At 46.4% G+C, this 27696-nt stretch overlaps 1 long non-coding RNA gene across 2 annotated transcripts in view; it reads right to left on the reverse strand.

Annotated features, from left to right (window-relative positions):
- LOC140470137 (uncharacterized) overlaps positions 1 to 15704 on the reverse strand; it is a 68534-nt gene extending 52830 nt beyond the window's left edge. For both annotated transcript variants that reach the window (XR_011956396.1, XR_011956397.1), the window contains exons 1-2: positions 15582 to 15704; positions 4258 to 4392 (exon numbers count right to left, since the gene is read on the reverse strand). This is a non-coding gene — a long non-coding RNA (uncharacterized lncRNA). The remainder of the gene's footprint in view (positions 1 to 4257; positions 4393 to 15581) is intronic.
- Positions 15705 to 27696: the final 11992 nt, after the last annotated feature.

The following is a 27696-nucleotide window of genomic DNA, read 5'->3' on the forward strand; positions in this document are numbered from 1 at the left end:
TTTAGAAACTGTTGGAGATTACACATATAAGGAGAGTATTGGGGATGAGGCAAGGTTCAAGAGACAGGGATGGTTTACAGGACTGGACAATAACCTGAATAGAATCTTCACACAGTGTGGAAACAGGCCATTCGGCCCAACAAGTCCAAAACAACCTCTCTAAAGAGCATCCTAACCAGACCCATCCCTCTCCCTGTCCAATAAACCCTGCATTCCTCATGGTGAACTCACCTAAACCACACTTGCCTGAATACTACAGTCAATTTATGACGGCCCATCCACGTATCGTGCAAATGTTGGACTGTGGCAGGAAACCAGAGCACCTGGAAGCAACCCACACAGTCTGGGGGAGAACATGCAAAGTCCACACAGACAGTCGGCCAAGGCTGGTATTGAAGCCAGATTCCAGTCACAGTGAGGCTGATTATACAGAGCACTCCAGAGATTGGACAATTTCACAAAGTTCACAAGGGTTTATTAGAACAGGAGGAAAATATATAAAGGAACATTAGAAGCTTACATAGATGGTGTCCATGAGAGGGACTGGAGGAGGTTAACGCATTAGGGAGGGTTATCTCTCGACAATTTGAGGTAGGGACGGTTGGGGAGACTGGATGAAGTTAGTCATACTCAGAGTTGTACACACTCTGAGTAAGGGCAGATGGAGTTTACTTCTGATCACTGTGAGGTAATGCACTGTGGGAAGTCTCATAAACGAATGGTATACATCATGAAGGGTAGGTCCTCCTGGAGAACTGAGTAACACCGGGACCTTGGTGGGCAAGTCCCTGGATGTCTGAAGGTGTCAGCACAGGTTGACAGGGTGGGGAAGGCACCTGAACTGGGAGCAGGAGGGGGACCCACATCCTGATGGGGCGAATTGTTAGAGCTGCTTGAGAGGATATAATCTTATCTGGCAGGGTGTTGGACCTTAAACAGTCATAAGGCCAGAAAGAAGATTGAGCTTGGTACACAAGTTAAAGACAGCAATTTCCGCAGACAAGGCAGGCGAGACCATAGCAGGAAATGGGGGAGGGGGAACTGGTGATTAAACTGCATTGATTTCAATGCAAGGGGCCTGCCAGCTAAGGAAGATGAACTCAGGGCATGGATTGGAACATGGGACTGGGATATTATAGTTATTACAGAAACACTGCTGAGGGAGGGCAGGACTGGCAGCTCATTGTTTCAAGATGGAGATGCTACAGGAAGCATCGAAGGGGAGGCAGGAGAGGACGCGTGGTGGTGGGTTTTCATTGCATGAATCATTACATCAGCACCTAGAGAGGATATTCCTGTGGGATCACTCAGTGACACTATGTTAGTGGAACTGAGAAATAAGAATGGGTCATCACTCTGACACGATTGTCCTACTGACCCCGAATAATCTGTGGCAGACTGAGGAACAAACATATCAGGAGATCTCAAATATCAATCATAATAATAGGGCTGTTATCTTTGGGGTTTTTAAACTTTCCAATCCTAGACTGAGACTGTCAGTGTTCAGTGTTTGCAAGGGAGGAATTTGGTAATTGTCTTCCAGAAAACTCCCAATCAATATGTAAATGGCCTGAAAAGAGAAAGGGGCAAAACCTGACCTCCCCTTGGGAAACAAGTTAGGGAAAGGGACTGAGGTGTGAGTAGGAAAGCATTTTGCCAAAGTGACTCAAGTCTATTAGTTTGAAAATAGCGATGGAAAAGGACAGGGCTGGTCCACAGGTTCAAGTTATAAAATGGGGCCAGACTCATCTTGATAATATTAGCCAGGAACTCTCAAAGGGTGACGAGGGAGTCTATTTGCAGGGAAAGGGAAGTCGGGCAAGTGAGAATATTTTAAAAGTGAGATAAGCTGAGCGATCAGCGCCAGCATGTTCCTGTTTGTGTGCAGGTCAATGCTGACAGCATTCGGAAACACTGGCTGTCTATTGAGGGTCTGGTCAAGGAAAAGGGGGCAACATGTCAGGTACAGCCAGATGGATCAAGGGAATCCCTGAGGATCACAGGGACTTTAGGAATACACTTTGGATAGAAATCAGGAATGCAGAAATGGTACATGAAATAGCCTCAGCAGAGAATGAGAAGGAGAATCCAAAAGTGATTGTATAAATAGATTAAGAATAAAAGAGTAACTCGAGACAAAATAGTGTCCATTATAAATCAATGAGACCATTGGTGTGTGGAACCGCAGGATATGGCATGCCTGACTATTGCTCAGTCCATTGAGTGGAGGATTTGGGATGTCATGTTGAGATTGTGCAGACATTTATGAGGCATCTTCTGCACTCCTCTGTCGAGTTCTGGTCGCCCAGTTATAGGGAGGATATTATTAAGCTGCAGGGGGTTCAGCAGAGATTTACCAGGACATTGTTGGATATGGAAGGCTTGATTTCTGAAAAATGGCTGGATAGGCTGAGTCTTTTTTCACTGAAGCCTGGAGTTTGAGATGTGATGTTGTAAAAGTTTATTTTTTAAAAATGAGGTATAGATCGAGTTGTCTTTTCCGTAGGATGGGGGAGTCTCAACAGGAGGGACCACATTTTTCAGGTCAGAATAGAGAGATGTTCAAAAAAAAAGACATGGGGGCAAATTGTTACACAGAGGGTGTTTTGATTGTGGAATGAACTTCCTGAGGAAGGGTGGACGTGGTTACAATTACAACGTTTAAAAGACAGAGATACTAAACAAATATTTTGCATCAGTTTTTACTGTGGAAAAGGATATGGAAGATAACGAATGTAGGGAAATAGATGGTGACACCTTGCAAAATGTCCATATTACAAAGGAGCAAGTGCTGGATGTGTTGAAATGCATAAAGGTGGATAAATTCCCAGGACCTCATCATGTGTACCCTCAAACCCTGTGGGAGGCTAGAGAAGTGATTACTGGGCCTTTTGTTGAGATATTTTTATCATCGATAGTCACAGGTGAGATGCCGGAAAACTGGAGGTCGGCTAACGTGGTGCCACTGTTTAAGAAGGGTGGTAAGGTCAAGCCAGAGAATTATAGAGCAGTGAGCCTGACGTCGGTTGTGGGCAAGTTGTTGGAGGGAATCCTGAGCGACAGGATGTACATGTATTTGGAAAGGCAAAGACTGATTAGAGATAGAGATTTATGCGTGGGCGATCATGTCTCACAAACTTGATTGAGTTTTTTGAAGAAGTATCAAAGAGGATTGAAGAGGGCTGAGCGGTAGATGTGATCTATATGGACTTCAGTAAGGCATTCGACAAGGTTCCCCATGGGAGACTGATTAGCAAGATTCGATCTCACAGAATACAGGGAGGATTGGTATTTGGATACAGAACTGGCTCAAAGGTAGAAGGCAGAGGGTGGTGATGGAGGTTTGCTTATCAGACTGGGGGTCTGTGACCAGTGGAGTGCCACAAGGATTGGACCTAAGAATGGTGAATAGCCAAGGGTAAGGGAGTCCAAAACTCGAGAGTACAAACGGGACATGAGAGAGCAAAGATTTAAAGAGGGAGCTGAGGGGCAACATTATCCACAGAGGATGGTGCACAGACAGGACGGACTGCCAGGGGAACAGGGGAGAAACAAGAACAATGACAACATGGAAAAGACATTTGGGCAGGTACATGGAGGGGAGAAGGTTTGAAGAGATAAGGGCCAAACGCAGGCAAATGAGACTCATTCATTATAGGAAACATGGAGAGCATTGATGAGTTGTACCACAGGTTCTGTTTCCGTGCTGTATCACTCTGTATCCAGTTAAAGAAGATTACAGTACTGAAATAAAGCATGTTGTAGACACTGAAGCAATTTACAGCAATAAGGATGGTAGTCTGGAATGCAGTACATTTCAAATATGTGGAGGACGATCGGGAAGGGAGGTAGTTACAGGGACAGGAACTATTATAGGAGTTAAAACTTACTGAAGACACTGGTGCACAAACCATGCCATAGGCACAAAGTTGCAGAGTCGTGAGTCTTTGCACAGTGATGGAGGGAGAACACAGAACAGAAAGATCCCAGGCAGCATTCCCAACCTCTCATCGGAGGCCTATTCTCCCCTTTGTTGTCCTGATGCTCACTAAGACAGCGCAGGCCTGGATTGATAACTATGAACTCGCCATGCTGTCTCAGTGCAACGTAAATTAAAGTAGAGGTGGTGATTGAGTCTGGGGTGTGTCTGTACTGTACTGTGCTCCCCATTCAGCACTGTATCTATATCATGTCCTGTTAGCCGATATATGGAGCCATCTCATTGCTCCCTGCTCTGTGCACTCTGATTGATCTTACCTCACTGCAGGATTTATTGAAGACTCCACATCTCCCTGCCCTTTGTCTCTCTGGCTGACCAACCATCTTCAATGAGGTGATGGACGAGACCCCCAGCAATTGGGAGGTCTACTGAGTCAGGAACTTCCTAAATACCTACAGGATACAGAGAAATAGACAGAATAGAAAATTAGACTGATGCAGTGAGGGTTACACATGGAGAATGGAAATGAGCCCCACAGATATCTGGAAAATCCCACTCCATCCCTGGGTTGTGCTGTTGCACTTCTCTGGAGTGGAGTATTCTGTTGGCTCAGGATCTGGAGTAATTGGAAGAGCGGGAGGAGCTGACAGAGGCAGCAATTAGACCCACACAGTGAGGGATACCACATGGAGAGAGACTGAGTGATATCACTGGAGTGCTGCAAGACTACAGGATCACACAATCATGTTGGAAGAATGGGTTTAGCTTCATGTATCAGTGCTCAGGGATGAGCAACCAGTGAGCAGGCGAAGTGATGGCTGAGTGTTATTATTGCTAGAGTATGTATCCAAAACCTCAGCTAATGTTCAGGGGAAGAAGGTTTGAATCCCACCATCAGAAATGGAGGAGTTTGAAATTAATAATTTTAAAAATAGGAATTGACAATCCATAAATAAATATGAAACCGTTGCTGATGTACAAATAAAAAACAAATACTTGTCCTTTAGATAAGGACATCTGCTCATCCTCACTAGGTCGACACGACATCCCCACAGCAAAGTGTTTGACTCTCAATTACCCTCTGAAATGGCCGAGCAAGTTACTTAGCTCGAAGGCAGCTAGGGCTGGGCAAGAAAGGCTGGTCAGCCAGAGACACCCACATCCCATACCTGATTTAATAAATAATCCATGAGGATGGTCCCACTGGAACTGTACCGGAACCAGTGTCCTGGCCAATCATGTCGATAGGTTTGTGGGACAGGGTTTTAAACTGACAAAGAGGATGCTGGCACAGGGTTCAGGAGAAACGAGCTTTCCAAATGCAAAGAGAAAAGGTGAAGTATGGGATCAGCATGGGAATGTGACTGAAGGCAAGCAGGAAGGAACAGGATGGGACAGAGTGTAACTACATCAGGGAATGTACATCAGGGAATAGGTCTGTGACAGGAAATTGTAGGAAAGAATAAAGTATGTTTTTTTGGAATGGATAATGTCTCTTCAATAAGGTAGATTGATTTGTGACAAAGAGATAAAAGAGGTTTAGACACCAGAGAGACGTGGTTACAGGGCGAACAAAAGGTGGGCATAAATATTCAATGGTTCACCACCTTGTGCAAACTCAGGCAAAATGGGTAACACTAACAATAATGGATAAGAAAGGCCTTACAGAGAAAGCATCTGGTCTCAGATCATGAAGTAGAGTCAGTCTGAATGTAAATTCTGGCTACTACTTGCAAAGGACACAAGCAGCAGAACAGTTTTTAGGCCACCGAACAGCATTCCATTGCTCATCACTGCATTAAACAGGAACTCATTGGAATTTTTTTTTAACAAAGGCATTGTGATAATTTTGGGGAACTTCAATTTTCACATAATCTGGCACAGTCATACTGACAACAGTGATGTTGGAAGAGGAGTTCAGAAAATTTTTTTTTCGGTGTTTTTTTTTGAATAACAAATTGTGCAACTGGCTTGGGACATAACTATCTCAGAGCGACCGTTGTGTGATGAAACTTAGTGAATGAGTAATGTCACCTGGAGAGATCCTCGGGGAAATTGTGATAAAGTGCAGTTTAAAGAAATATAAAGTTTTAAAGTGAACCACAGAAAGTATAAGCTACAACTCAAAATAAAAACAGCCAATTACATGTGTTTGAGATGAGAACTGACCATGGCAAAGAGGCGAAACAGACTGAAATATGTGCCTGTAAATGGACAGTTTGAAGGAACAGTGTAAATCACTCAACAAAAGAACATTCCATTGAAACAGACAAAATCTCAGCAAGAAATTCCCACCAGACCCTCACTCAGGACAAGATGGATCATATTAGATTATGAGGCTGAGAAGATCACCAAAAAGTACTGAAAATCCTGAAGTGAGAGAGTTTTAGAGTAAGTTTTAAAGGGATTGCAATGGGTCTGCTCGCAGGAGGAGGGCAGTGGGAAGGGGAATCGTTGTCAAGGTTTATTGACACGATACGAACATGGAGAGGTGAAGGTGCTGGAGGTGGTGAGAGTGTTACAGAGAGTGGTCAGGGACTGAACGGTGTTACAAAGCCTGTACGGATTGCTGCAGCTGGAGGTGTTCGCAGAGATAGTGAGGGACATATGTATTTTTATTTATTCATTCATGGGATGTGGGTCTCACTGCTAATTACACAGAGGACAGCTCAGAGTCAGCCATGTTGTAGTGGGTCAGGAGTCACATGTTAGCCAGGCCAAGTTAGAATGTCAGATGTTCTACACAAAAGGAGGTGAGTGAACCAGATGAGTTCTTCCCACTGATCAACAATGCTTTTATGGTGACCTGACCAATGTCTTGTACAGATACAACATGACGTGCCAACTCCTACTCTCAATGCTCTGCCCAGTGAAGGAAACCATCCCAAACGCCTTCTTCACCAGCCTGTCTATCTGTGACACCACTTTTAAAGAACTGTGTACCTGGGTCACTGATCGACAACACGACCCAGGGCTCTAACATTAACTGGACAAGTCCCACCCTGGTTTGTTTCACCAAAATGGCACACTTCACATTTATCTAATTAAACTCCATCTGCTATTCTTCAGCCCACTATCTCAGCAGTACTGTTCATCCTGTTGTATCATAGATAGCCTTCTTCACTGTCCAGTTTACCACCAATTTCAGTGTCACCCAAAAAACTTATTTAACTTACTTAACAATATTCCCATCCAAACCATTTATCCAAATGACAAACAACAGGGGACCCACTCCATCGCTGGTCACATGCCTCCAGTCAGAAAAACAACATGTCTCCCACCACCCTCAGTCTCCTACCATCAAGCCCAATTTTCTGTCCGGTTGACTAGCTCCTCCTGAATGCCATAACCTTTTACACTGATCTGAGCTTATTACCCAGTTTACCATACCCTTCGGCTATGATGATATGCCAATCTTTTATCCGACAGTAAGTTTAAAAAAAAGTGGCAGATAGAGTTTAATTCAGATAAATGCGAGGTGCCGCATTTTGGGAAAGCACCTCTTAGCAGGACTTACACATTTAATGGTAAGGTCCAAGGGAGTGTTGCTGAACCAAGAGACCTTGAGGTTCAGGTTCATAGCACCTTGAAAGTGGAGTCGCAGGTAGATAGGATAATGAAGAAGGTGTTTGGTATGCTTTCGTTTATTGGTCTGAGTGTTGAATACAGGAGTTGGGAGGTCATGTTGAGACTGTACAGCACATTGGTTAGGCCACTGTTGTAATATTGCGTGCAATTTTGGTCTCCTTACTATTGGAAAGATGTTGGGAAACATGAAAGTGTTCAGAAAAGATTTCCAAGTATGTTGCCAGGGTTGGAGGATTTGAGCTATAGGGAGAGGCTGAACTGGCTGGGGCTTTTTTCATTGGAGTGTCGGAGGCTGAGGGGTGACCTTATAGAGGTTTACAAAATTATGAAGGGCATGGATAGGGTAAATAGACAAAGTATTTTCCCTGGGGTTGGGAAGTCCATAGGTTTAGGATAAGAGGTGAAAGATATAAAAGAGACCTAAGGGGCAACTTTTTCACACAGAAGGTGGTACGTGTATGGAATGAGCTGCCAGAAGAAGTGGTGGAGGCTGGTACAATTGCAACATTTAAGAGGTATTTGGATGGGTATATGAATATGAAGGTTTTGGAGAGATTAGGACGAGGTGCTGGCAGGTGGGACTAGATTGGGTTGGGATATGTGGTCGGCATGGACGGGTTGAACTGAAGTGTCTGTTCCCATGTTGTACATCTCTATGACTCTAACTTCCATTCCCTTCATTTTATTATCATCCATGTGCCTATCCAGAAGTATATTAAATGTCCCTAATGCATCTAATTTTACTGCCAACGCTGGCAGTGCATTCCACATACACCACTCTACATGTAACAAACCTACCTCAGAGATCTCCCCTTAACCATCTGCTAATCACCAGAAAATTATACCCCCTTGTAATAGCTATTTATGTCAGGGTAAAAAATCTCTCTCTATTGACCCTATCTATGACTCTCATCACCTTGTTCACCTCTGCCATGTCACCCCTCACCCTTCTTCACTCCAATGAGAAAAGCCTTAGCTCCCTCAACCTTTCTTCATAAGACATGCTCTCCAGTACAGGCAGCATCCTGGTAAATCTCCTCTTTACCTTCTCTAAAGCTTCCACATCCTTCCTGTAATGAGGGGACCAGAACTGAACACAATATTCCAAATGGGGTCTAACCAGGGCTCTATCGAGCTGCAACACTGATTGGCAACTTTGAGGGATCTATGAATCTGTTCGTTCACACTGCCAAGGATCCTACCATTAACCAGGAATTCTGCATTCAACTTCAAGCTTTTAAAATGAATGACTTCACACTTTTCCAGATTGAACTCCATCTGCTACTTCTCAGCATCTTGTGAATGTCCCATTGAAACCGACAACAGCCCCCCACACTATCAACAACTCCACCGACCTTTGTGTCATTGGGAAACTTACTAACCAACTCTTCCGCTCACACATCCAACTTATTCATAAAATCACAAAGAGCAGAGGTCCTGTAACCACTCCCTGCAGAAAACCACTGGGCACTGAGCTCCAGGATGAATGGTTTCTATCATCGCCCTCTGTCTTCTGTGGGCCAGTAATTCTGTATCCAGAAAGACAGGTTTCCCTGTACCCCATGCCTCTGTATTTTCTGAATGAGCCATAAAGGTGTTTCGTCACATTCTCAAAAGATTCAATAAGACTTGTAAGGCATGACCTGCCCCTTACAAAACCATGCTGACTGTCTCTGATCAAACTATGGTTTCCCAAGGAATAATAAATCCTGTCTCCCAGAGTCCTCTCCAATAATTGCACACCACAGACATAAGACTGACAGGTGTGCAATTCCCAGGATCATCCCTATTCCCTTTTCTGAACAAGGGAATAATATTTTCCTGCCTCCAATCATCTGGTCCGACTCCAGTGGACAGTGAGGGTGCAAAGGTCATCACCCAGGTGCGCAGCAATCCATTCCCTCACTTTGTATGGTAACTTTGGACGCATCCATCCATTACAAAATTCTCAGCACATCCTCCTTCTTAACATCCACCTGTTCACGTACATCAGCCTGTTTCAGGCTGTCCTCACAAATGACAAGGTCCCTCTCAGCAGTGAATACTGAGGCATAGTATTCATTAAGGACCTTGCCTACCTCCTGTGACTCCAGGTACAAGTTCCTTCCACTATCCCTGACCGGCCCTATCCTCACTCTGGCCTTGCTCTTGTTGCTCCCATTAAGTGGAGAATACATTACGGTTTTCCTTCATTCTTCCCAACAATGCTTTTTCACGTCCTCTTCTCGTTGCCCTAAGTCCATTCCATGGTTCCTTCCTGGTACCTTCAGAGAATCCCTACTGTGTGGAAATGGGCCATTTGGCCCAACACCTCCATACCAACCCTCCAAACAGTAAACAACCCAGCCCCATTCCCCACCCTATTACTCTCCATTTGCCTTGACCTATGCACCACACCTACATATCCGTGAACACTATGGGTAATTTAGCATGGCTGAGTCACATAATCTGCACATCTTTGGACTGTGGTGGGAAACCAGAGCACCTGGAGGAAAAACCACGCAGACATGGGAAGAATGTGCAAACTCCCCACAGACTGTCGCCTGAGGCTGGAATCGAAATGGAGTCCGTGGCGCTATGAGGTTGCAGTGCTAACCACAGAGACATCGTGCCACTCAATGCAACTCTCTGGAGCCCTGTCTGATCCTTGCTTCCTCAACCTTAAGTAAACTTCCTCCTTCCTCTTGACGAGATGCTAAAGTCCATGTGGACAACTTTGACTGCTCTGCCTTCATCTATCTTTGGCCACCTCCTTGAAGAGTCAATCCGGTTTGTGAAACATGGTTTTCCACTCACAAAGCCATGCTGACCATCTCGAATCAGCTATTGCCTTTGTAAATGTAAGGAGCTCCTTTCTCTCAGAATCTCATCCAACAACTTCCCCATCACTGGGCTGTCATTTCCTGGCTTTTCCCTGCAGTCCTTCAGTGATGAAACAGCGTTAGCCAACCTCCAGTCTTCCAGTGCCTCACTGTGTCTGTTGATAGTATAAGTATCTCTGTTAGAGACACTGAAATCTCTTCTCTAGCTTCCATTAATATTCTAGGATTGACCCAATGAACTACTGAGGATTGATCTACCTTTATTTGTTTTAAGATTCCAGCACTTTCTCTTCTCTGGTGAGGATTCTTTCCAAGACATCACTATTTATTTCCCCAAGTTCCCGAGCTTCCCTGTCTTTCTCCACAGTAAATGCTAACAACACTATTTTGTCTAATATCTCACCCACCTCCTGACAGTTAAGGTGCCCTATTCTCTACCAAGTTACTCTTTAGCCTTTAGTGAAACTTGTGTGAAGGTTTCTGAAAATTCAAATAAACCATATCCTCGGTACAGCCGCTCCTACACCGTATCTATTCTGCCATTGATATTCACACCAATAAAAATGAAATCCAACAGGTTAAAACACATTCTCTTTTTATTAAAAGTGTTTCTAAGGGTCCAGTTATTGTTCACTGAGATATACTTTCAAACATATTTCAGCTCCCGACCTACTATCAGGTTAACACGATTTGGTTTCAGACTGGCAGCAGAAAGGGTTATGGGAGTTCATGTTTATCAATCTGACAAAGGTAGCTTACAGGTTCAACAGGTAATACATGTTTTGGAAATAAGGAGGGTCGTGGGGACTGAAGGACATTATGGAGATAGGGAGTGATGTGGGGACTGTATTAGATTATGGACACAGAGAGTGCAGTGGTGACTGAAGAACATTATGGAGATAGGGAGTGATGTCGGGCCTGAAAGGGGCCAAAGAGATCTACAGGGCTGTTGGGCCCGAAGGAGGTTGCACAGATCAGGAGGATCATGGGGATTGAAGGAGGTTACTCTGAACGGGAGGGTCGTTGGGTCAGAATGAGATTATGGAGATAGGGAGGGTCGTGGGGCTTTTTGGAGATTATGGAGTTAGGGAGGTTTGTGGGGAATGATTCAGGTTACATGGATAGGAAGAGTCGTGGGGACTGAAGGAGTTTATGGAGAGAGGGAGGGCTGTGGGGACTGAAGGAGGTTATATAGATAGTAAGTTTATAGAGAAGCACAGGAAAGAAGACCAGGTATCGGCCATTTGACCAGAGTCGGTCCCACCATTCAATATGATCACGACTGATCATTTAACCCAGTACTGTATTCCTGCTTTCACACCTTACTCTGATATTATAGTGACTACTGGCATTTAGTGATACAGGGGGCTGTAGTAATTGGGACAGGGGTGTCGGGGGTGTCTTACAGAGATAGGGAGGGTTGTGGAAGCTAGGACAGGTGACAGATACAGGGCGGGTTTTAGGAATGGGAGGACTTTACAGGGATTCGGAGGAATGCAGGGATGGGACGTGATAACAATCACAGGGAGGATTTGGGAGTTTGATCTGAGACGGGTACAGCTGAAAACAGAAGTGAGTCAAACATTCAGGACAGGTAGGGACAAGGTAGGACTAATAAATTAAGCTGCATTTATTTCAATGCAAGGGGCCTAACAGGGAAGGCAGATGAACTCAGGGCATGGTTAGGAACATGGGTCTGGGATCTCATTGCAATTACAAAAACATGGCTCAGGGATGGGCAGGACTGGCAGCTTAATGTTCCACGTTACAAATGCTACAGGAAGGATAGAAAGGGAGGCAAGAGAGGAGGGGAGTGGCATTTTTGATAAGGGATAGCATTACAGCTGTGCTGAGGGAGGATATTCCCAGAAATACAACCAGGGAAGTTATTTGGGTGGAACTGAGAAATAAGAAAGGGATGATCAGTTTATTAGGATTGTATTACAGACCCCCCAATAGTCAAAAGGAAATTGTCAAACAAACTTGTAAGGAGATCTCAGCTATCTGTAAGAATAATAGGGTAGGTATGGTAGGGGATTTTCACTTTCCAAACATCGACTGGGACTGCCATAGTGTTAAAGGTTTAGATGAAGAGGAATTTCTTAAGTGTGTACAAGACAATTTTCTGATTCAGTATGTGGATGTACCTACTCGAGAAGGTGCAAAACTTGACCTACTCTTCAGAAATAAGGCAGGGCAGGTGACTGAGGTGTCAGTGGGGGAGCACTTTGGGGACAGCGACCATAATTCAATTTGTTTTAAAATAATGATGGAAAAGGATAGACAAGATCTAAATTTGAAGTTCTAAATTGGAGAAAGGCCAATTTTGACGGTATTAAACAGGATCTTTTGAAAGCTGATTGGAGGCAGATGTTCGCAGCGAAAGGGACAGCTGGAAAATGAGAAGACTTCAGAAATGAGATAACAAGAGTCCAGAGAAAGTATATTCCTGTCAGGGTGAAAGGGAAGGCTGGTAATTATTGGGAATTCTGGATGACTAAAGAAATTGAGTGTTTGGTTCAGAAAAAGCAGGAAGCATATGTCAGGTATAGACAGGATAGATCGAGTGAATCCTTAGAAGAGTATAAAGGAAGTAGGAATATACTTAAGAGGGAAATCAGGAGGGCAAAACGTGGACATGAGATAGGTCTGACAAATAGAATTAAGAAGAATGCAAAGGGATTTTACAAATATATTAAGGAAAAAAGGGTAACTAGGGAGAGAATAGGGCCCCACAAAGATCAGTAAGGCGGCCTTTGTGTGGAGCCGCAGAAAATGGGGGATATACTAAATGAATATTTTGCATCAGTATTTACTGTGGAAATGCATATGGAAGATATAGACTGTAGGGAAATCGATGGTGACATCTTGCAAAACATCCAGATATACAGAGAAGGAAGTGCTGGATGTCTTGAAATGGTAAAAGGTGAATAAACCCCCAGGAACTGATCAGGTGTACCCGGGAACTCTGAAGGAAGCTAGAGAACTGATTACTGGGCCTCTTGCTGAGAAATTTGTATCATCAATAATCACAGGTGAGGTGCCAGAAGACTGGAGGTTGGCAAACGTGGTGCCACTGTTTAAGAAGGGTGGTAAGGTCAAGCTAGGGAAGTATAGACCGGTGAGCCTGAACTCAGTGGTGGGCAAGTTGTTGGAGGGAATCCTGAGGGACAAAATGCACATGTATTTGGAAAGGCAAGGACTGATTAGGAATAGTCGACATGGCTTTGTGCGTGGGAAATCATGTCTCATAAACTTTATTGAGTTTTTTGAAGAAGTAACAAAGAATATTGAGGAGAGCAGATGATAGATGTGATCTATATGGACTTCAGTGAGGCATTCGACAAGGTTCCCCATGGGAGGCTGATTAGCAAGGTTAGAACTCATGGAATACAGGGAAAAGTAGCCATTTGGATACAGAACTGGCTCAAAGGGAGAAGACAGAGAGTGGTGGTGGAGGGTTGTTTTTCAGACTGGAGGCCTGTGACCAGTGGAGTGCCACAAGGATCGGTGCTGCGCCCTCTACTTTTTGTTATTTACATTAATGACTTGGATGCGAGCATAAGAGTTACAGTTAATAAGTTTACAGATGACACCAAAATTGGAGGTGTAGTGGACAGTGAAGAGGGTGACAACAGGATCTGGACCAGATGGGCCAATGTGCTAACTGGCAGATGGAGTTTATTTGAGATAAATGCGATGTGCGGCATTTTGGGAATGCAAGTCTTAGCAGGACTTTACCACGTAATGGTAAAGTCCTAGGGAGTATTGCTGACCAAAGAGACCTTGGAGTGCAAGTGCATAGCTCCTTGAAAGTAGAGTCGAAGGTTGATAGGATAGTGAAGGCGGAATTTGGTATGCTTTCCTTTATTGGTCAGAGTATTAAGTACAGGAGAAGGGAGGTCATGTTGTGGCTGTACAGCACATTGGTTTGGCCACTGTTGGAATATTGTATGCAATTCTGGTCCCCTTCCTATTGGAAAGATGTTGTGAAACTTGAAAGGGTTCAGAAAAGATTTACAAGGATGTTGCCAGGGTTGGAGGATCTGAGCTACAGGGAGAGGCTGACCAGGCTGGGGTGGTTTTCCCTGGAGCGTCGGAGGCTGAGGGGTGACCTTACAAAGGTTTACAAAATTATGAGGGGCATGGATAGGATAGGATAAATAGACAAAGTCTTTTCCCTGGGGTCAGGGAGTTCAGAACTAGAGGGCACAGGTTTAGGGTGAGAGGGGAAAGATATAAAAGAGACCTAAGGGGCAACATTTTCACGCAGAGGATGGTACGTGTATGGAACGAGCTGCCAGAGGATGTGGTGGAGGATGGTACAATTGCAACATTTAAGAGGCATTTGGATGGGTATATGAATGTGAAGGGTTTGGAGGGATATGGGCCGGGTGCTGGCAGGTGGGACGAGATTGGGCTGGGATATCTGGTCGGCATGGACGGGTTGGACTGAAGGGTCTGTTTCCATACTGTACACATCTATGACTCTATCACTCATAGAGGTTATAAAAATAAACTGTGTGGTCGCGTCTGGAGGAGACTAAAGCTATAAAGGTTTGTAGTTACCGAAGGAAATTACATCAATCGGGACCAGCAGAGTTTACAGAGACTGAGTGCATTTTAGAGACAGGAAGAGTTCATAGTCATCATAAGAAATGCAGAAACTAATTTATGAGAGAAGCAGGGTCACTCTGCACTGTGCCCAGAGACAAGGAGGAGTCTCACAGCTGGAGGAGGTTACTAAGGTACAGAGCTTTTTTGTTGTTGTGACGGGGAAGGTCACAGAGATCATGAAGATAGTAGGAGTTCAAAAAAGTCACAAAGGCAGGGAGGTCTTTCAGGTCTGGAAAGGACTACACTGACCAGGATGGCTTAAGGAACTGAAGAGTTGTTTTTCTTCAGTTAAGGAGAGATGTGACAGAACCCGGGATTAAAGGCAAAGGCAGAAACTTGGAGAGTTTTACTGATATGAGGAGTTTACAGGGATAGGTAGGATTGTAGGGGCTGATAGAGATAGGGGAAGTGGTATCAATGAAACAGACAATGGAGAAACTGACAGACGTAGGGAGGGTTCTGTGGAACAGATGAATTTACAGACAAGATGGTGATAATGAAGCCTGAGAATTTTCTCATGTTCCTTGCCCAGCATTGTTCCAACATCATCCCCTCAGGGTCTGAATTAAAGTCCACTACCTCCTCCCTGTGCTGTTTACTGTGAGTGATCTTACCGGCTGCAGGATTTACTGAAGGCTCCAGATCTCCCTCTCCATCTCTCTCTGGCTGACCAACTGTCTTCAATATGGTGATGGACGATTCAGGAATTGGGAATTCTGCTGAGTCAGGGACATCAAGAATACCAACAGGAGACAGGGAAATAGACAGAATGGTAAATTACACTGCTGTAACGAAGGTTACACATGGAGAATGGCACTGAGTCCCACAGAGATATGGAAAATCCCAGTCTCCATCCATGGCCTGTGCAGTTGCTTCCCTCTTGAGTGGAGAATGCTGTTGGCTCAGGATCTGGAGTAGCTGTAAGAGCGAGAGACACTGACAGAGGCAGCAATTAGACCCACACAGTGAGGGATACCACATGGAGAGAGACAGTGATATCAGCAGAGTGCAGGAATGTATCAGGATCACACAATGGTACCATCAGAAGTGGTTCTGACCAGTGAGCACTGCTACCAGTACTCAGGGAGGACTGAGCTATTTTATTGGGATAGGTTCCTCTGGTACCAGGATTATACAGTGTGCGATAAACGGACACAGATGAGGAGGGGGACAGGTCTGAGGTGAATGGAAATTCCCAAGTCCAAAGAGAACGGTTGAAATATTGGAACACCATGGAGATGTGGATGAAGACCAACAGAAACAGTAAGGGACTGAGTTTATTTAAAATACGACATTGTCAAACAGATTTGTGACAGGAAATTATTGGTTAAAATAAAGTAAATGCCAGTTCCACCCCTCACAATTCCTTATACACCACAAGTGACATCATTTCCGCCCATCACATCATCGCTGATGTCACACACTCAGTGACTTCCTCGCCCCCCCCACTGCCGTGTTTGCCACCACTTCCACCCTCACCAACGCCACTCATCTGCATTCTGCTGACACCACCCCCAGGTCCCACCGTCATCATCCCTGCCCCCAGAACCCTGAGGGGAACCCCACCCCTGCTCATGACTCCATCCCGATTCCCCCTAACACCACACCCACTCCAGTTACAGGCTCCGTCGCCTCCCCCAGCTCCACACCTACGCTTGGTCCCAGCTCCCAGTCCTGCCGAGTTTTCACCATTCCCCCGGACCTCCCCCTCACTGAGGACGAATGATCAGTCCTCAGCAAAGGCCTCACCTTTATCCCCCTCCGTCCACACATCAATGAATTTAATACACGCCGTGACATCGAACACTTCTTCCACCACCTCCACCTCAGAGCTTACTTTTACAATGAAGACTCCCGCCTATTTTCTGAGGACCCCTTTGCCGCCCTCCAATACACTCCATCCACCTGGACACCTCGCCTTCGATTTCTTCATTTCCAACTTCCACCGAGACATTAACCGCCTCACCCTATCTCCCCCCTCCCCCACTCCAACCTCTCACCCTCACAACGTACAGCCCTCCACTTCCTCTGCTCCAATACCGACCTCACCATCAAACCAGCAGATAAAGGGGGTGCAGTGGGAGTCTGGTGCACTGACCTCTACCCCGCTGAAGCCATGATGCCAACTCAAAGACACCTCCTCCTACCACCCCCTTCTACCATGACCCACCTCCCACCACCAAACCGTCATCTCCCAGAGCATACAGAACCTCATCACCTCAGGAGGAGATCTCCCACCCACAGCTTCCAACCTCATTGTTCGGGATCCCCCACCGCCCGGTTCTACCTCCTTCCCAAGATCCACAAGCCTGACCACCCTGGCCGACCCATTGTCTCAGCATGCTCCTACCCCACCGAACTCATGTCTACCTACCTCGACATTGTCCTATTCCCCAGTCCAGGAATTACCCACATTCGTTTGAGACACCACTCACACCCTCCACTCATCCAAGACTTCCATTTCCCTGGCCCCCAACGCCTCATCTTCACCATGGATATCCAATCCCTCGACACCTCCATCCACCATGACCAGGACCTCGAGGCCCTCCGTTTCTTCATCTCCCGACGACCACAACAGTACTCTTCCACCAACACTGTCAGTTGTTTGGCTGAACTTGTCCTCACACTTAACAATTTTTCCTTCGAATCCTCCCACTTCCTCCAGACCAAAGGGGTAGCTATGGGCTCCCGTATGGGTCCCAGCTATGCCTGTCTCTTTGTTGGCTATGTAGAACAGTCCATCTTCCGTAGTTACAATGGCACCACTCCCCACGTCTTCCTCCGCAACATTGATGACTGCATTGGCACCACCTTGTGCTCCCTCGAGGAGTTTGAGCAATTCATCAACTTCACCAACACATTCCACCCTGACCTTAAATTTATCTGGACCATCTCTGATACCTCCCTCCCCTTCCTGGACCTCTCAATCCCCATTAATGACAACCGACTTGACACCGACATTTTTTACAAACCTACCGACTCCCACAGCTACCTAGTTTACACATCTTCCCACCCTACCGCCTGCAAAATTCCCAACCCCTATTCCCAATTCCTCCGCCTCTGCCGTACCTGCTCCCAGGAGGGCCAGTTCCACCACAGAACACATCAGATAGCCTCCTTCTTTAGAGATCGGAATTTCCCTTCCCACGTGGTAAAAGATGCCCTCCAACGCACCTCGTCCACATCCCGCACCTCCGCCTTCAAACCCCACCCCTCCAACCGTAACAAGGACAGAACGCCCCTGGTGCTCACCTTCCACCCTACCAACCTTCGCATAAACCAAATCATTCGCCGCCATTTCTGCCACCTCCAAAAAGACCCCACCACCAGGGATATATTTCCCTCCCCACCCCTCTCCACTTTCCACAAAGACCATTCCCTCCATGACTACCTGGTCAGTTCCACACCCCCCAAAAACACACCCTCCCTTCCTGCCACCTTCTCCTGCCACTGCAGGAATTGCAAAACCTGCGCCCACACCTCTCCCCTCACCTCTATCCAAGGCCCTAAAGGAGCCTTCCACATCCATCAAGGTTTTGCCCGCACATCCACTCATATCATTTATTGTATCCATTGCTCCCGATGTGGTCTCCTCAACATTGGGGAGACTGGACACCTCCTAGCAGAGCGCTTTAGGGAACATCTCTGGTACACCCGCACCAATCAACCCCACTGCCTTGTGACCCAACATTTCAACTCCCCCTTCCACTCTGCCGAGGACATGCAGGTCCTGGGCTTCCTCCACCACCGGTCCCTCACCACCCGACGCCTGGAGGAAGAACGCCTCACCTTCCGCCTCGGAACACTTCAACCCCAGGGCATCAATGTGGACTTCACCAGTTTCCTCATTTCCCCTTCCCCCATCTCACCCACCTCCAGCCTTCCAGCTCAGCCCCGCCCCCATGACCTGTCCTAATGGCCTATCTCCCTTCCCACCGATCCACTCCACCCTCCTCTCTGACATATCACCCCCATCCCCACCCCCATTCACCCATTGTACTCTTTGCTACCTGCCCCCACCCTCCTCTCTGACCTATCACCCCCATCCCCACCCCCATTCACCCATTGTACTCTTTGCTACCTGCCCCCACCCTCCTCTCTGACCTATCACCCCCATCCCCTCCCCCATTCACCCATTGTACTCTTTGCTACCTGCCCCCACCCTCCTCTCTGACCTATCACCCCCATCCCCACCCCCATTCACCCATTGTACTCTTTGCTACCTGCCCCCACCCTCCTCTCTGACCTATCACCCCCATCCCCTCCCCCATTCACCCATTGTACTCTTTGCTACCTGCCCCCACCCTCCTCTCTGACCTATCACCCCCATCCCCTCCCCTATTCACCCAATGTACGCTTTGCTACCTGCCCCCACCCTCCTCTCTGACCTATCACCCCCATCCCCACCCCCATTCACCCATTGTACTCTTTGCTACCTGCCCCCACCCTCCTCTCTGACCTATCACCACCATCCCCTCCCCTATTCACCCAATGTACGCTTTGCTACCTGCCCCCACCCTCCTCTCTGACCTATCACCCCCATCCCCTCCCCTATTCACCCAATGTACGCTTTGCTACCTGCCCCCACCCTCCTCTCTGACCTATCACCCCCATCCCCACCCCCATTCACCCAATGTACGCTTTGCTACCTTCCCCCACCCTCCTCTCTGACCTATCACCCCCATCCCCACCCCCATTCACCCATTGTACTCTTTGCTACCTGCCCCCACCCTCCTCTCTGACCTATCACCCCCATCCCCTCCCCTATTCACCCATTGTACTCTTTGCTACCTTCCCCCATCCTCCACTCTGACCTATCACCCCCATCCCCACCCCCATTCACCTATTGTACTCTATGCTACATTCTCCCCATCCCCACCCCCCTCTCATTTATCTCCCCACTCTGCAGGCTCCCGGCCTCTGTTCCTGATGAAGGGCTTTTGCCCGAAACACCGATTTTCCTGCTCCTCGGATGCTGCCTGACCTGCCGTGCTTTTCCAGCACCACTCTAATCTAGACTCTGGTTTCTTGCATCTGCAGTCCTTGTTTTTACCTTATTGGAGGAAGAGACTACCAAAGTAAGGCATGTTATAGACACTGAACCAAGTTACAGGGATAGGGATGGTAGTCTGGAATGCAGTACATTTCACATATGTGGAGGGACTATCGGGAAGGGAGAAGGTTACAGCGATAGGATCTGTTATAGGAATTAAAAATTATGAAAGACACTGGACCACAAGACATGCCATAGATACACTGTTGCAGAGTAGTGAGTTTTAATATAACAGAACTTACATTGGGGTGGTGATTGAGCCTGGGGTGTGTGTGTGTACTGTACTCCCCTCCAGCACTGTATCTATGTCATGTTGTGTTAACAGATGTTTGGAGCCCTCTCATTGCTCTTTGCTCTGTGCACTGTGGGTGACCTTACCTCACTACAGGATTTATTGAAGGCTCCAGATCTCCTTTCCCTTTGTCTCTCTCTGGCAGACCAACTGCATTCAATGAGGTGATGGACGATCCACCCAGCAGCTGGGAAGGCTATTGAGTCAGGACTTTCCTGAATACCTACAGGAGACAGAGAAATAGACAGAATGGGAAATTAAACAGATGCAGTGAGGGTTACACATGGAGAATGGCACTGAGTTCCACAGAGATCTGGAAAATGGAGTGATATTAAGTAATAGTTCCAGGTTGCTGGAAGATGTCAGGATCACACAATTGTGTGGGAAGAATGGGTTTAGCTTCATGATGCCCTGGTATCAGTGCTCAGGGATGAGCACCCAGTGAGCAGGTGAAGTAATGGCCTAGTGGTATTATTGCGAGAGAATGGATCCAAAACCTCAGCTCATGTTCAGGGGAGGCAGGATTGAATCTCACCATCTGAAAAGGAGACATTTGAAATCAATAATTTTAAAAATAATAATTAACAATCCACAAATAAGTATGAAACCATTACTGATGTACAACAAATCCAAACCCTTGTCCTTTAGAGAAGGACATCTGCCCATCCTCACGTGGTCTGCACGACATCCCCACAGCAAAGGGTTTGCCTCTCAATGACCCTCTGAAATGGCCGAGCAAGTTACTCAGTTCAAGGGCTTCTAGGACTGGGCAAGAAAGGCTGGTCATCCAGAGACTCACACATCCCATACCGGATTTTTTAAAAAATCTATGAGGATGGTCCCCCTGGAATTGTTCTGGGATCAGTGTCCTGGCCAATCATGTCGGTAGGTTTATGGACAGGGCATTAAACTGACAGAGAGGATGCAGGTGAAAGGAGCTTTCCAAATCCAAAGGGAAAAGGTGAAGCAATGGAACAGAATGGGAATGTGGCTGAAGACAAGCAGAAAGGAACAGGATGGGACAGAGTTTAACTAAAATCGTACATCAGGAAAAAGATTTGTGACAGAAAATTGTGGAAGAGAGTAGATTATGTTTTTTTTTAATGGACAACGTTGCTGCAATAAGGTCGATGGATTTGTGACACAGAGATAAAAGAGATTTAGACACCAGGGAGAACAAAAATATTCAGTGGTTCGTAATCTTGTGCAAACTCAGGCAAAATGGGCAACGCTAACAATAATGGATAAAAAAAGGCATTACAGAGAAAGCATTTGGCTGCAGATCATGAAGTAGAGTCAGTCTGAATGTAAATTCTGGCTACTACTTGCCAAGGACACAAACAGCAGAACAGTTTTAGCCACTGAACAGCATTCCATTGCTCACCACTGCATTAAACAGGAACTCATTGGAATTTTTAAACAAAGGCATTGTGATAATTTTGGAAAACCTCAATATTTGTATAATCTGGGACAATCACACGGTCAACATTGATATTGGAAGAGGAGTTCGGTTAATTTTTCTTTCAGTGTTTCTTTGAAAAACACATTGTGCAACTGTTAAGGGACATAACTATCGCAGAGCGACTGTGTAAAGAAACTTAGTGAATGAGTAATGTCACCTGGAGAGATCCTTCAGGAAATTTGAGTTTGAGAGGAGAACTGACCAAGGTAAACAGGCTAAACAGACTGAAATATGTGTCTGTAAATGAACAGTGGAAAACATTTGAAGGGACAATGCAAAATACACAACAAAAGGACATTCGATTGAAATAGTAAAAACCTCAGCAAGAAATTCCCACTGATCCCTCACTCATAACAAAAAGAATCATACTAGATTATGAGGCTGAGAAGATCATCAAAAAGTACTTAAAATCCTGAAATGAGAGTGTGCTTTAGGCGTAAATGTTAATGGATTGTAATGGGTCTGCTAGCAGGAGGAGGGCTGGGGGAAGGGGAACCATGGTCAGGGTTCATTGACACGATAGGAACAGGGAGAGGTGAAGGTGCTGGAGGTGGTGAGAGTGTTACAGAGAGTGGTCAGGGTGTTACAAACCAGGACGGATTGCTGCAGCTGGAGGTGTTTGCAGAGGTAGGGAGGGACATCGGTATTTTTATATATTCATTCATGGGATGTGGGTGTCACTGCCTGGAACAACATTCTTTGACCCCTCTGCTAATTACTGAGAGGGTAGCTCAGAGTCAGCCATATTGTTGTGGGTCTGGAGTCATATGTCGGCCAGACCAGGTTAGAATATTTGATGTCCTTCCCTAAAGGAGGTGAGTGAACCAGATGAGTTTTTCCCACTGATCAACAATGTTTTAATGGTGGCCCCACCAATGTCTTTTACAGATACAACATGACATCCCGACTCTTACTCTTATTGCTCTCCCCAATGAAGGTAACCATCCCAAAGGCCTGCTTCACCAACCTGTCTACCTGTGACAACCACTTACAAAGAACTGTGTACCTGCATCCCTGGGTCTCTGACTGAAAACCCTACACTGGGCCCGAACATTAACTGTACAGGCCCCAACCTGGTTTGTTTCAAAATGGAGCACCTCAAATTTATCTACTTAAACTCCATCTGCTATTCTTCAGCTCACTATCCCAGCAGGACTGTTCATCCTGTTGTATCATAGATAACTTTCTTCACTGACCACTTTACCACCAATTTCAGTGTCACCCAAAAAACTTACTTACCAGGAAACCAATATTCCCATCCAAACCATTTATCCAAATGACAAACACCAGTGGACCCACTCCACCGCTGGTCACATGCCTCCAGTCAGAAAAAACAACATGTCTCCCATCACCCTCTGTCAACAACCATCAAGCAAATTTTGTATCCAGTTCACTAGCTCCTCCTGAATGCCATAACCTTTTACATTGATCTGAGCTTATTACCCCGTTTACCAGACAGAACACACAACACAGAACAGTTCAACCCAAGACCCTTCGGCCATGATTTCACGACAAACTTTTATCCAACTGGAAGATCAAACTAACCTACATACCCTTCATTTTACTATTATCCATGTGTCTGTCCAAGAGTCTATTAAATGTCCCAGATGTGTCTAATTGTACTACCACCATTGGCAGTGCATTCCAAACACCTACCATTCTCTATCGTCTTATCCATATCCATTCACCTGAAACTTTATGCCACCTTGTAATAGCCATTTATGCGATAGGAGGAAAAGTCTCTGACTATTCACTCACTCTGTGCCTCTCATCATCTTGTTCACCTCCACAAAGCCGCCCTGCCCCCTTCTCCAATGAAAAAAGCCTTAGCTCCCTCAATCTTTCATCGTAAGAACTGCCCTCCATTACAGGCAGCATCTTGGTAAATCTCCTGTGTACACTCTCTAAAATGTGCACATCCTCCCTGTAAACAGGGGACCAGAACTGAACACAATATTGCAAGTGTGGTCTCACCAGGACGCTATAAAGATGTGGTAAAACCTCACGGCTCTTACAGTCAATCCCCTTCTAAGGGGAGCCAACACAACATATGCCTTTTTAACAACCCTACCAACGTGTGTGGTGATTTTGAGGGATCTATGGACACGGACCCCATGATCTCTCTGTTCCTCCACACTGCCAAGCATTCTGCCTTTCACCTTGTATTCTGTAATCAAATTCGACCTTCCAGAATGAATCACTTCACACTTTTCCAGATTGAACTCAATCTGTCACTTCCAGCCCAGCTCAGCGTCCTGTCAATGTCCCATTGCAACCTACAACAGCCCTCCACATTCCCCACCACTCCACCAACCTTCATGTTATTGGCAAACGTACTAACCCACTCTCCAACATCCACATCCAAGTCATTTACAAAAAATCACAGAGAGCAGGATCCCAGAGTCGATTATTACAGAACACCACTGGTCACTGAGCTCCAGGCTCAATACTGTCCATCTGCTGTCACCCTCTGTCTTCTCTACGCCATCCAATCCTGTATCCAGTCAGACAGATTTCCCTGTATCCCAGTTTTCCTTCTTTCCTGAATGAGCCATCAACATATTCTGCCATATCCTCAAAGAATTCAATAAGGTTTGTGAGGTATGACCTGACCCCTCACAAACCCATACTGACTGTGGCTAATTTAACTCTCATTTTCCAAGTAGTCATAAATCCTGTCTTTAGAGCCGTCTCCCATAATCTCAACACCACAGGCATTCGACCAAATCTGTAATTCCCAGGATTCTACCACCGTAAGATGGTTTGGACTTTACAAATCTTCCCTCCTCTGCCATGATCCCCAGAAGGGCACTGGAGGGTGGCGGGGGTTACAGAGATAGAGAGGAATATCAGGACAGGAGGATTTTGCAGATACTAGGAGGTTTGCAGTGCCACAAGGAGGCTTCAGTAATTGTGAGGTTTCATGGAGATGAAGCCTTTGAGGAGGGAGGGAGGGAGGGAAGATTGTAGGGAAATGAGAGGTTTCACAGTTTAGGTGTTTTGTTAGGGCTGTAAGTGGTTACTGAGTTGGGGAGGGTGTAAGCACTGGTGGATATTACATAAACATGTGATTTTGGTTGCAATGCATGAAGAGGATTCAGGAAGCTGGAGAGTATGGGGTCTGAACGAAGTTACACAAATGGGAAGAGTTGTCAGGAGTGGAGGTGTTTACAGAGACAGCAATGGCCTGATCTGGAGCAGAGGACCCGGATTGGGAGGGATGTGGGGACTGGAGGTGGTTTCACAGGGAGGGAGGACCATAGACCCACAGGAGGTTACAGAAATGTGGAGAGCTGTAGGGCTGACAGGGGTTCATGGAGATGGGAATGTTGGGAGGGATAGAGAAGTTTATAGGGATAAGGATGTTTGTAGGACAGGGCTGGATCACAGACAGGGAGTGTTTTAGGGAGCTGAGCAGATTACAGAGATAAAGATATTTGTATTGACTGGAAGAACAAACTGAGATATGCAGGGTAGTCGTGACTGAAGATGTTTATAGACATAGGGAGGCTTACGTTATGGGGGTTATGGAGGCTGTGGAATCTGGATTTCTTTCAGAGAGTGGGATAACAATTTTGGTCAGAGACAGTTTCACAGATAAGGGAGAATCGCACAAACAGGAGGAAGTTGTAGAGAAAGGTGTTGTTTAACCAGATAGTGGTGTAAGAGCTGGACAAGGTTATGGAGATGGGTAGATGGTGGAGGCACAGGAGGAGCTTACATTGACATGGGGGTGATAGTGACAGGAGGGTGTTAAATAGATAGTGAGTTTTGTAGGGACTGGATTGGGAGAGGAACAGGCATGGAGTGAGTTCGACAGATCAGGATTACTGCAGAGACCTGAGAGGATTACACTGATAGGGATGGTGGTCGGGTCTCCACAGACTGTTGGTGTTTAGGGAATGGAAGAGATTTGGTAGATAGGGAGGGAAGTAAGAGCTGCAGGAGCTTATGGAGAGTTGAAGAGTTGGAGCAATTTGCAGAGGTAGGTTTCTCAGACAGGAGTAGGTTATAGATAGTGAGGGTTGTGTGGTCTGAGTAAGTCAAAAAGAGGAGAGTTTTCGCATCTGGAAGAGGTTACACTGACAGGGACAGTTTAAGAGACTGAAGTAAAAATGCATGGAGAAGGTTACACAGATAGGGAGGTGAGTAGGGACTGAAGGTGAATACACAGACATGGAGGGTTGTATTGTTAGACGGAGCTTAGAGGGATCGGGACTGGTGTAGGGATTTACACAGATAGGGAAGTTTGTGTTTTTGGAGAAGGTTACACTGATACAGACAGTGTTAGGGAGTGTTTAGTGGACTACAGAGGAGCTAAGAGAGAATGTATTATGGGGAGTGGAGGAGATTACAGACACAGAGATGGCTGTCGGGTTGAAAAGACCTTCTACAGATCCTCAATGCTGTCAGGCTGGAGGGAGGTTATAACAGTGAGTGTTGCCAAGACTTAATTATTTCACTGAAATAGAGGAGGTCTCAGCACGTAACTGTCAAAGGGAAGTTGAGACAGTCCAGATGAGTTTTCAGAGATACAAATGTTTATGGGAGTTTCAAGAGGGAACAATGATTGGGAGTGCTGTACCAAATGGTAATAGTTATAGGGAGGGTTCGAAAAGTAGGAAGAGGTGTCAGATATATCGATCTTTGTAGGGACTGGAGAAGGTTACATCGGCAAAGAGTGTTTTAGAGTCTGGAGGAGATTACAGTGTTAAGGAGAATATTGGGGATAAGGCCAGGTGCAAGAGACGGGGATGGTTGATAGGGCTGGACAATAACCTCAATGGAATCGCCATCGTGTGCAACCAGGCCATTCGGCCCAACCAGTCCATTCCAAAACTCTGAAGAGCATCCTACCCAGACCAACCCCTCTACCTATACATTAAACCCTGCATTTCTCGTGGTGAACTTACTTAAACCACACAGTCCTGAATACCACAGTCAATTTATGATGGCCAATCCACTGATGGTGCAAATTTAGGACACACACACACACACACACACACACACACACACACACACCAAGGGAGCGACACGCAAACACACACAGTGAGGGAGATACCCGCAGACACACAGCGAGCGAATGACATGCACACACGCACAGTGAGGGGGATACACGCAGACACACAGCGAGGGAAGGACATGCACACACACAAACAGTGAGGGGGATGTACGCAGACACACAGCGAGGAAAGGACATGCACACACGCACAGTGAGGGGGATACACGCAGATACACAGCGAGGAAAGGACATACACATTGAGGGGGATACACGCAGACACACAGCGAGGGAAGGACATGCACGCACACACACAGTGAGGGGGATACCAGCAGAGACATACGCAAATCGAGGGAGGGACACACACACGCGTAGCGAGGGATGGACATGCACACACACAGTGAGGGAGGGACACACACACACATAGCGAGGAGGACACGCACACACACACAGCGAGGGAGGGACACGCACAGACATGCAGCAAAGACACACAAACACACACATACACAGAGGGAGGGACACGTACACAAACAGCAAGAAAGGGATACGCACACACAACGAGGAAGAGACACGCAGACACGCAGTGAGGGAGGGACACGCACATACACTGCAAGGGAGGGACACACACACACGTCGAGGGGGAGGGCATGTGCACTGAAATTGAGAGGGGGCACGCACACACACAGCGAGAGGGGACACACACAGACACGGCAAGGGTGGGACACGCGCACACAGCGAGCGAGGGACACACAAACAGCGAGGGAGTGAAACACACACAGACACACACACACACACACACACACACACACACACACACACACAGAGCGAGGGAGGAACGTACACACACACATGTACACACACAGCAAGGGATGGACATGTACACACAGCGAGAGAGGGACACACGCACACAGCAAGGGAGGGAC

Source organism: Chiloscyllium punctatum, chromosome 50, assembly GCF_047496795.1.
Source record: "Chiloscyllium punctatum isolate Juve2018m chromosome 50, sChiPun1.3, whole genome shotgun sequence".
In the NCBI taxonomy this organism is placed as follows: Eukaryota; Metazoa; Chordata; class Chondrichthyes; order Orectolobiformes; family Hemiscylliidae; genus Chiloscyllium; species Chiloscyllium punctatum.